The sequence below is a fragment of the Danio rerio genome, chromosome 19, assembly GCF_049306965.1.
Source record: "Danio rerio strain Tuebingen ecotype United States chromosome 19, GRCz12tu, whole genome shotgun sequence".
In the NCBI taxonomy this organism is placed as follows: domain Eukaryota; kingdom Metazoa; phylum Chordata; class Actinopteri; order Cypriniformes; family Danionidae; genus Danio; species Danio rerio.
The window spans coordinates 13,920,917-13,932,771 of record NC_133194.1 but is presented as its reverse complement, the minus strand read 5'-3'; positions in this window follow the sequence as shown (position 1 = coordinate 13,932,771).

Genomic DNA, 11,855 nt, shown 5'->3' with positions numbered 1-11,855 from the left:
CAATAGCACTTGTATGGGGCATTTTCAACTTGCATAATGTTTTCAACAAAAACATTTTATTCGTTGTGTTCCTTTGTTTACATGACAAAAGCATTTTGGAGGCCATCTGCTGGCATGGCAGATAAAACACAGCATGTTTAGTTTGTCCCTGTTTGAACGTGGATCATTTTGACAACATTGTCATCTGTATCAGAAAAAAAGTAGTATATTGTTGGATCTGGATAATGGACACGTAATCTGCATTATCCAAACAGATTTCAAAAATCAGGCACATGTAAATAGAGTAAAATAGAGTAAGCAGAGTTGTGCTTGTTAACATTTTTTTAATGCACTGTGAGCTAACATGAATTATTGGCATTTAACTTAAATAACATTGAATATTGTGAACAAAGATAAATAAGTACCATAATAAATGTATTAATATTAATAGTTTGTTCATGTTACAAATGTAACTTAATTTGTTTGTTTAAATTCAGCACAAATAAACTGTTTACAAAATTTACAAAAAATTTAGTTAACTAAGGAATCATCTTTAAACATTTTTTTATTTCAGTGAAGTGAATACATTAACTAATAATAACTTATGGACCAATTTTATTTCAATTGTATTTAAAATTATTCACTAAAATAATTGTTATATGTTACCTAAAGTGTTTCTGACCTTTTTAAATATTTTTTTCTTAACAAACCACTCATTGCATTCATGATTCTCTGTGTTTCCAGAGTTGTTATTGTTTGATGTTTTTCATTTATACATACACTGTGAACTTCATATGCATTTCTAGTCTTTATTTTAGATGATATATTATACAGTATAACTAGTTCATCTAGAATTGCCATTAATAAACATTTAAAATATAATACATTTTGATTCAATTGCAAATGATACATCAACTTAAACAACATTAGGCGTAGTTTAAATGTCTACAAGAATTACATTGAGATAGCACAAAAGTCTATTCAAGTACAACTATTTATAATATATACTCCACATGTTGTACTTTTTCTGTGTCCTCATGAAAACAATCTAATTAAACCAAAAGTCAATGTATTATTTTTTTGTTATGCAGCCAAAGCTGTATTGTGTAGGTGCTGTAAGTTGTTATTTGCTGACAGGAGTGTTACTATAGACTCAATTAGAGGCTAAGCTCATTGTGTATTGTGTGACTCGGTTTATCCTGGCCAAACTCTGCATGTGTGTTTCTAGCCCTATTAAATTTTTGCCAAAGTGCATTGTGTAAAATGTAGACTAATTTTTAAAACCTTTCATAATTATTTTTCTGTTCACTTTTATATGCAACTCATGCCCTTTTGGAGGTAATAAATGACAAAATAAAATATTCTGCTTTAATGAAAAAAAAAACTGTGTACAGCTAAATGAGGACATGGAAAACAAATTATTCAAAATGTGAACTGTGAAACCTAACTTGCTTTCATGAAAAGTTTTCAGCCTCCCAAATATTGTTACTTTAGAAAAGTGTGCAATGAAAAATATCTATCTATCTATCTATCTATCTATCTATCTATCTATCTATCTATCTATCTATCTATCTATCTATCTATCTATCTATCTATCTATCTATCTATCTATCTATCTATCGTCTGTCTCTCTGTCAGTCCGGCCATCCATCCATCCATCCATCCATCTATGAAGAGTTCAGATGCAAAACCCTCTTAATCCATCAGACCTCTTTTCTTCTATATGAGCAATTTCTATCAGTCTCCTCTGATTAGGTTTAGAAGTTTCACTTTATATGTAATGATAAGGTTATTAGCTAGTAAATAAAATAACTTTTTTCCAATAATGTCACTTTAGGCAATTCTTTGGTTTTTAACAAGGTACATTTTCTTTCGAATCACAACCAGCTAAATCCACTAGTGTCTTTTATGCAAAACCCTCTAAATCCACCTATTAGGACAAGACAGTGTAATTAGTTGAAAACTACTAAAGATGCATTTAGAAATTATTTGACCAAACATAAAACACATACAAACACCTGAAATTACAGGGTTTTTTATGGCTTTGGTGCATTTCTCACATCCCTATTTACATTTGCACAACAGTTAATACATTTCTCAAAACAATTAGTCATTTGTGCACATCATAGTAGCAGTTTCTCATTCCTTCCAACAAATTGTAAATCCTTTTGGACATGCATTAATTGCTTTCATTCAACTCTCTGCTGTTTTATAACATTATCATTTGCTTATGTCAGGTCAGTCAAAATGAACTAAACTTGTGAATGCTCAATAGTCATTCCATATAAAACTAATAGTTCTCATTTACAGTTTTTCTCGATTGCTTGGATGCAGTTGTCAACTGAAACTCCACATTTTCAAAACAGTTAACACACAGGCCTAAACAGTGGCACTCATGGTCAAAATGACACATTTTGCTTGCAAAAGGCACATATCGTGTCAAAACATTTAACATATGCAACAAAAGCTAGTTTTACCTTCAAACTACACAACTTGCAAACAAGTATATGAGCTCTTTCAATTAATCATTACACAATGGACAACAAAATACAAAATACAGGACTCAAAATGCACCACCATTGCTTGCCATTGTAGCTTATAGCCAATGGCATTTGTTGTCTCTATTTGGGCTGTCAAATTCGCCTTTTTGCAAAGAATTGGATCAAGAATAAGATGTGCTTTGATTGAATATATATTGATTTCATGACATTTTTCAAACTGGCTGAAAACTGAAATACTGTATATAAAAAAAACAGACAAAAGTAATAAAATACTGTAAATATTAGAGAAAACACATGTAAACTAATATACAGTCAAAACTATTGGGAGTATAGGACATAGCCATATTGACCTCCTCCATCAATGCTGGCACAGAACAACACAGACCTTCCATCGTTTTTAAAAGGTTTGCAGAATGATGGCTAATTGAAGATTTGTGTGAAGGAGTGTCAAACCGGTGCTTCAGTGATTTCATACTGATGTTGGTAGTTTTTAATAGTTAGGAATAGATGGATTCTGTTTGGTTACCAAAACTAAAACAATGGAGTTTGGACTGCTTGAATGACATCTGTGTTACAGTTTTTCTAGTTTGCTTTGACCTGGTTAAAGAAACTAGGTTCCTCTTCATTTTCATTATCACTATCCCAGCAGAGCAGAGGACAGGTCTTGCAAATGTGTAAACCCTTTCTCATTGGGTTGACACATTTTCCCCACCATTTTTCCAAACAGTTAACACAGATGTCATTCAAGCAGTCCAAACTCCATTGTTTTAGTTTTGGTAACCAAACAGAGTCCATCTATTCCTAACTATTAAAAACTACCAACATTAGTATGAAATCACTGAAGCAGCGGTTTGACACTCCTTTACACAAATCTTCAATTAGCCATCATTCTGCAAACCTTATATAAACGATGAAAGGTCTGTGTTGTTCTGTGCCAGCATTGATGGAGGAGGTCAATATGGCCTATACTCCCAATAGTTTTGACTGTATATTAGTTTACATGTGTTTTCTCTAATATTTACAGTATTTTATTGCTTTTGTCTGTTTTTTTTATATACAGTATTTCAGTTTTCAGCCACAGTTTGAAAAATGTCATGAATTCAATATATATTCAATCAAAGCACATCTTATTCTTGATCCAATTCTTTGCAAAAAGGCGAATTTGACAGCCCAAATAGAGACAACAAATGCCATTGGCTATAAGCTACAATGGCAAGCAATGGTGGTGCATTTTGAGTTCTGTATTTTGTAGTGCATTGTGTAATGATTAATTGAAAGAGCTCATATACTTGTTTGCAAGTTGTGTTGTTTGAAGGTAAAACTAGCTTTTGTTGCATATGTTAAATGTTTTGACACGATATGTGCCTTTTGCAAGCAAAATGTGTCATTTTGACCATGAGTGCCGCTGTTTAGACCTGTGTGTTAACTGTTTTGAAAATGTGGAGTTTCAGTTGACAACTACATCCAAGCAATCGAGAAAAACTGTAACTGTTTGGAAAAATGGTGGGGAAAATGTGTCAACCCAATGAGAAAGGGTTTACACATTTGCAAGACTGGTCCTCTGCTCTGCTGGGATAGTGATAATGAAAATGAAGAGGAACCTAGTTTCTTTAACCAGGTCAAAGCAAACTAGAAAAACTGTAATTTCTTGAGTCATTACATACAAACATGTTGAACTAGTTGTCAAAATCTGTCAAATTTGGCAACTGGCAAATTTTATAAAGATTTTTTTTTCTTTTTTTCTGAAAAAAAATTATATATATATATATATATATATATATATATATATATATATATATATATATATATATATATATATATATATATTAGGGATACATACCTGTTTTTTTAACACGGTTCCGGTTCGGTTAGTTTCTCATGGCTTTACACGTTTTTTTTTTTTTTTTCAATCGGCAATAGGAACAGTAAGAGGTTAAGGAGAAAAGAATAAAAACAATTCATTGCAGTATTCATTTTGTTTTACTTAAAAGCCAAGAAAAGTACACTAGTTCCTAGTGTATTGTATAAAAAAAATAACATTGAAATCTCACAGCTGCTGGTAGCCCATGTACGCACTGGGGAACACATAAAATCCTACACTTTGAAAAATAAACTAAAATAAATGTGAAGTTATTAAAGATAAATTGGTCATTTAAAAAAAAACATATTTGTACTTAAGTAAACATAAATAAACCATCTCAATTATCTCGGAGCTGAAAAAATGTGAGACTGTAGTCTGTGACGCGGATCGAGTGCTTTTATAAGATGACGAAAGCCTGCATCTAAAGATTTTCTTAAAAGATTCAGCGAAGGACTGTTGCTATTTGGAGGACTTTATTACCTTCTCTGCTATCCTCCCTTCAGACAGTGATATTGTTGGGTGACGGCGCTGCAGATGTGCAGCCATGGTTGTGCGTGTAAAACAATGCTTGCACAAAGTCATATATATATATATTATACAAGTGAACATACTGAACATTATACAAGTGCTGGTGGTTCATATACGTGTGTCCAAGAACTCCGCAGGAATTTTCCCACACAAATGATCATGACATTACTTGCAGCAACGTGTGATGAAGGGTCACATGCTTCAGGCTTCTATCACTTCAAATTGAAGGTCATTGGAAAGCTTTCAAATAGTGCTTTGTGAACCTTATGGCCTGAAGCAGCAGCGATGTGCAGAAATGATGATAACTCGACCTCAGTAAGAAACATCAAAGGAAGAGTCCACGGGGAAAGAACACTCACACAGACGACTGCTGCTACTGCAAATGAAAGAGGATGTTTACTCTTTTTATTACGTTGACATAACTCACATGATGTCTTCTCAGGAGAGAGCTCATCTGAAGCGCAGAAACAGAGTAAAACAGCGTTTCTTGGAAATGCCATCACCTTTTATTAAACAGTCAGGAGATCTCGCATTAAAAGGTGCATTTAGGAGAGCATATGAATTGATTGCGATAGACTTTGGTTTTGGGATTCTCAGAAGTGACATCAAATAGACAGGCAAATACAGACTGTTCATTACAAATTAAATGGGATTCCTCTCTTTTAAGAGAGGCAGCTGTGAGTTCATCATATTTACCAGAACGTTGAATTCGCAAAAGCTGAGTTTGAAATGAAAAGCCAATAGGAGACAAACTTGCACCAATAGCTTTCTGAAAAAGTGTGTAGGGGGAAAATAATGAATTAAAACGTCTGCCTTTACTGATGCAACTTTTTTTTTTTGTCAAATTCCTCTAGCTCTGCTTTACACTGCCTCTTTTATCAAAGGCTCTTTCTTCTAATCATCATGTCATTTTCAAAATGGAAAATGATTATTTAATCCATTTCATGGCATATTACTGTACCAGAAAGAGACAGTGGACACCCTATTCGCTAGGGCCAAATGAACTAACCAAGAATGACCTTTGCGTAAATTTTTTATCCTTGTTTTTTTTTTTTTTTTTAACAAAGTTAATACATGTCTGCAGTATTATATAGGTGTGATGTGTGTATTCTACAAAATCACATCAGAGTTCAGATGCAAAAACCTCTTAATGCCATTTAGAATTATCTTCTACAATGAGTACACTGCAAAACCCAAAACATTAAAGTAGCTCAAACCATTGAGGAAACCAATTGCAACAAACCATTTAAATTCAAAAACAAATCCTAATGACTACTGTGAACTTAATCCATTTGAGTAAATTAAACAATCTGAGCACAGTAAAATCCAATAAATGAATAGAACTTAAACCAGCTGAGTACTGTAAAACCCAATAAGTTAAGACAACTCAAACCTATTGAGGTAACCGATTGCTACAAACCATTTGAGTTAAAAACGAATCTATATGAGCACTGTGAACAAACTCCATTTACAGTAAGTTGAAGTAATGGGGTATTTAATTAACTCATTACCTTCAACACTGAGTTTAAAATTTTCAAATAAGTAAAACTAATCCTTCAGTCAATTTTGAGTTAACTACACTCATTTTATTTGATAAAGTTGACTGTTGGGATTTACAGAGTATTTTTCTCTGCCTCTTATGTTTATGTTCAGTTATTTCATGTTAAAATCGATAAAAAAATAACCTATTCTTTGCCATAAAAGTTAAATTACTTAATCAAGACACAGAAGCCTGAGAAAAATGTTCATTTTAGAAGAAAATTTTAGATGGCACTTAGCGGTTTTTCCATCTGAGCTCTTCATATAAAGATCTGAGCCCAAGTTTTTAACAATATTTATCTTTTCACAGCAAATTGGACATCATAAAGTGTTTGATTTAAAAAGAATTAAACAAGGACATTCAGGTATGATATGAGCTGATCACAAGTATATTGTTTTTACTTTATAATAAGGTTTCATTCATTCATTCATTTATTCCATTTATTTTCAGCTTAGTCCCTTTATTAATCTGGGGTCGCCACAGCGGAATGAACCGCCAACTTATTCAGAATATGTTTTACACAGCGCATGCCCTTCCGGTCGCAACCCATCACTGGGAAACCCATACACACTCGTTCGCACATATATTGTACATACACTATAGACAATTTGGCTTACCCAAGTCACCTATACCACATGTGCCTGAGGGATTTTGAGCCATTCTTCTTGTAGAATAGTGACCAGGTCACTATGTGACATAATGTAATGTGTATTTATAAAGCGCATTTATTGTGTATGGCCATACACCGAAATTGTTTCACAATTATGAGGGGGGTCTCTCCACTCAACCACCAGTGTGGTTCCACTTGGATGATGTGACGGCAGCAACAGGACAATGGTGCCAGTGCGCTCACCAAACACCAGTTATTGGTGAAGTGGAGAGACAGTGATAGAGCCAATTCAGTGGATGGGGTTGATTGAAAGGCCATGATCTTTAGAGCCAATTAAGGAAATTTGGCCAGGACACTAGGGTTACACTCCTACTCTTTTACTAGAAGTCCCATGGCATTTTTAATGACCACAGAGAGTCAGAACCTCACTGGTGGAGGAAACGTGACTCACTCCTCCAAAACAACCCCCAAAGTGGCTCAATAATATTTGGATCTGGCAGGCCATAGAATATGTTCCACTTCACTAAGGTTTGACTATAGCAGCTTGGCCATGTATATTGACCATGTCGAGCTCCCAAAGAACAGATTCCGTGGAAACAGGAGAGTTGAGGTTCACATTTAATTCTGCAGTGAGTTGGGCAGCTGTGGTTATGTGTTTTTTGGATAAAATCTGGGTTAGCTTCTGGGCATCTCTTTCAGGCAGCTTCCTCTTGCGTCCTCAGTTACTCCTATTTGATGTGGTTCATCTTTCTTAGTGGTATGCTGACATTACCCTGGATATTGTTGCTCTTTATACATCACAGAGACTTGCTGGCTTGATCAAAGATGTACCAGCAAGACAAGATCCAACAATTTGCCCTTAATGAAGATTAGTCATCAGGCTGCTCAAATTTAGCCATGAAACCTCCAACACTAAATTAGTCAGTTTCAGTGTCACAACCCCTGTATATAGATATATTTTGTGAATTTATGTTATATTTGTGTAGTTTTTCTTTTTTAGTTTTTTTTTATAGCATTTTTTTTTTTTTTGCAACTTTATGTTTATTTTGAACATTCAATTGAGTACAATCATACGGCATTTCAAGGTACATTGGTATCTCAGTATGTGAACTTAGGTGGTATAAAAATTATGTGCATTATTGTCAGGTGTATTTACTACACAGTAGTTCTCAGATTTTGTAAATTATCAAGTGAAAAACAGCATAAAGAGAGGAAAAATAAAATAAATAAATAAAAAATAGATAAATAAATAAATAATAATAATAATAATAGGAAAAAGATAAATAAAAATACAATAATCAAAAATAAATGAAAATTAAAACACTATTTACATCCAGGGTTAGAACACATGTCATAATATATTTCCTTCAAGAGTAATCTCAAGTGGCCATTTTCATTATACATATGGGGACACATTATAATATAAGTGTAGTCATATACATGTGCATGCATTAGCATATATTTATCTATCAGAGCATCATCTTCTATTCATTTATAGCAATAAAGTCAGGTCTTCTAACTAAAATATATTCAACCCATTTCCTCCATTTTCTCAGGAATATATCTTTCTTTAAGTTGACAACGAAGGTGATTCTTTCCATTGTGTAAATCTCAATAGTTGCGTCTATCCAATTACTAAGGGTTGGTCGCTCTTGTTGTAGCCATTTGCGTGTGATTGCTTTTTTGCTGGCAGCCATGAGAGCACGCATAAGGTATTTATTGTCTGCCGTTACCATATCTGGATCCACACAGCCAAAATATAACAATTTACTTTCTAGAGGTATATCTTTTTCAAATATATATTCAAGAGCCTCTTGTATTTCTTTCCAGTATTCTTGAATATACATACATTCCCAAAAGATATGACAATGGTTTGCTTTATTGCATCCGCAGTTACGCCAGCATTTTGGAGACTTATTTGTATATTTAGCTGTTAGTGCTGGTGTTTTGAAATATCTAATAATGTTTTTCCAACAGTTTTCTTTCCAGTTTAATGAGCTTGTTGATTTCCATTGAAATTCCCATATATTTGTCCACTCTTCATCAGTGAATGTTGTTCCACTTTCTGTCTCCCATTTTTCTTTTATATAATTTGTGGATTGTGTTTTCATACTTCTCAGACTCTTGTATATCAGAGAGACTATTTTGTACTTTATACCTGATGTGTGAGCTTTTTTAATTATATCTATCAGTGGATTCTGATTGTCTTCAAGTTTTCCTTTTATTTTCTGATCATAATAGTTTCGCACTTGGAGGTACCTATAAAAATCTTGATTTTCAAGTAGAAAATTGTCCTTTAATTGTTGAAAGCTTAAAATTTCTCCCTTTTTAATGATGGTACTGAAGGAAGTGATTCCCTTGTTTGCCCATAATTTGAATCTGTTATCCAATCTGTTTGGTGTGAAATCAGAATCATAAGCGATCCATTTTAGAACTGTACAGTATTTTAGCAGGTTAAATTCTTTCATCACTGATGTCCAGACATTTAAAGTAAGTTTTGTCCATGGGTCTTCTATTTGTTCTGTATATTTTTGTAATTTTTCATCTATTAATATGGCTTGAACAGGCGTATTTCTAAATGTTAGGTTTTCTATATCTTTCCATGGGGCATGATAGTGTGGGTCACACCAGTTTACTATAGTCCTGATTTGTGCTGCTATATAATAGTCTTTTAGAGAGGGGAGAGCCCATCCTCCTTTATCTTTCGGCAGCTGCAGTGTTTTAAAGCGTACTCTCGGCTTTTTTCCCTGCCAAATGAAGCGCGAAAGCATTTTATCCCATTCTATAAATTGTTTCTCCGGTATTTCTACAGGTAGACACTGAAATAAATATAAAAATTTTGGTACAATGTTCATCTTAATTGTTTCGATCCTCGAACTAAAGCTAAAAAAGGGGATTAGGTTCCATCTGGTCAAATCTTCTCTAGTTTTAGCAGTTATAGGGTCGAAGTTCATTTTTTGGATTTTTTCTGTGTTTTTTGTTAGATGGATACCTAAATATTTGAAAGATTTTGTATGCCATTTTAATGAGTATACATTTTTTATATTTGTAGGGGGATTATAATTATAAGTAATTATTTCAGTTTTTTCTATGTTTAATTTATATCCAGAGATAGGGCCAGAGTTTTGGAGCTGTTCCATGAGATAGGGTAGTGAAGTGGTTGGATTTCTTAAATAAATCAATACATCATCTGCGTAGCAGGCAATCTTGTGTTCCACTCCTTTAATATTGATACCTTGAATTGTTTTATTCTGTCTTATGCTTTGTACTAGGGGTTCCAAATAAAGTGCAAACAATTGAGGGGACCACGGGCATCCCTGTCTGGTGCCTCTTTCCAATGTGAATGAGTTTGAGAGGTGGCCGTTGATCTTTATTTTTGCAGTTGGTGTATCATAAAGTGCTTGTATACTTTTGATTATAGTTTCGTGGAAGCCAAATTTGTGTAAGACTTTGTAAAGATATGTCCAGCTGACAGAATCGAAAGCTTTTTCAGCGTCTAAACTTAAAATCATTGCTGTTATCTTATTTCTCCTGATATGGTTCATAACATGTAAAGTGCGTCTAATATTATCATTAGTTTGACGCTGTCGGATGAATCCAGATTGGTCTTGGTTTATCAGATTGGGCATGAGGTCTTCCATTCTTCTGGCCATAATTGATGTATATAATCTATAATCAACATTTAACACAGATAGAGGTCTGTATGATCCGCACTGTAACTTGTCTTTGTCCTCTTTTGGAATGATAGATATTATTGCTTCTTTCCATGATGGTGGAACAGTCGCATTTTTTAGGGTCCAATTAAAGGACCGGGCCAAGATGGGTATTATCTCTTTTTGGAATGCCCTATACCACTCCCCAGTAAATCCATCTGGTCCTGGAGATTTGTTACATTTAAGCTTAGTAATGGCCTTTTTTACTTCGGTTTCTGTTATTTCTGCTGTCAATAATTTGTTTTGTTCATCAGTTAGTGTTGGTAGTTCCAATTTATCAAGAAAAATGTCAATTTCTTTGTTTTTATCTTCAGGCATTTTAGAGTATAGTTTTTTGTAAAACATTTCAAAAACAGTTTGAATATTCTCTTGTTTGTTTTGTATTGTATTGGTCACAGGATCTCTGATTCTATATATTGTTTGGTCTGCTTGTTGTTTTCTTAATTTCCATGCCAATATTTTCATAAATTTGGGGCCACTTTCATAATATTTTTGCCTGGAGAATGATATTTTTTTCTCAATCTCTTGAGTATATAGCATATTAATTTCATTCTGTACTTTTTTAATTTGTTTTAATATTTTTGGGTTTTGATTAATCTTGTGTTCCTTTTCTAATGATTTTAGTTGATGCTGTAATTTGTTTAATTCCTGTTGCCGGAGTTTCTTGTTTCGTGAAGCAAATGATATAGTTTTCCCTCTTAATACTGCTTTTGCGGCATCCCACAGTATAGGAGGAGTGACCTCTTCATTATCATTATTTTCTAAATAGGTATGAATTTCATTTTTAAGATGTAATTTAAAAGATGGATTATTAAGAAGGTTTAGGTTAAATTTCCATAGTGTGTCTTTGTATTTGTTATTTAATTGTAGTTTTAAATAGACTGGAGCATGATCACTAATGTCTATAGTTCCAATATCACAACTCGTAACTCTGGCTCTATCTGTTTTAAACATAAGATAATAATCAATCCTTGAGTAAGTATTATGCGGAGAAGAAAAATGTGTATAATCTTTTGTATTTGGGTACAAGTCTCTCCATATATCAATTATGCCAATATCATTCATCATTGCATTAATTTTCCGAAGAATAGGTTTGGGAAAAATTCTTTTCTTATTTGTGGAG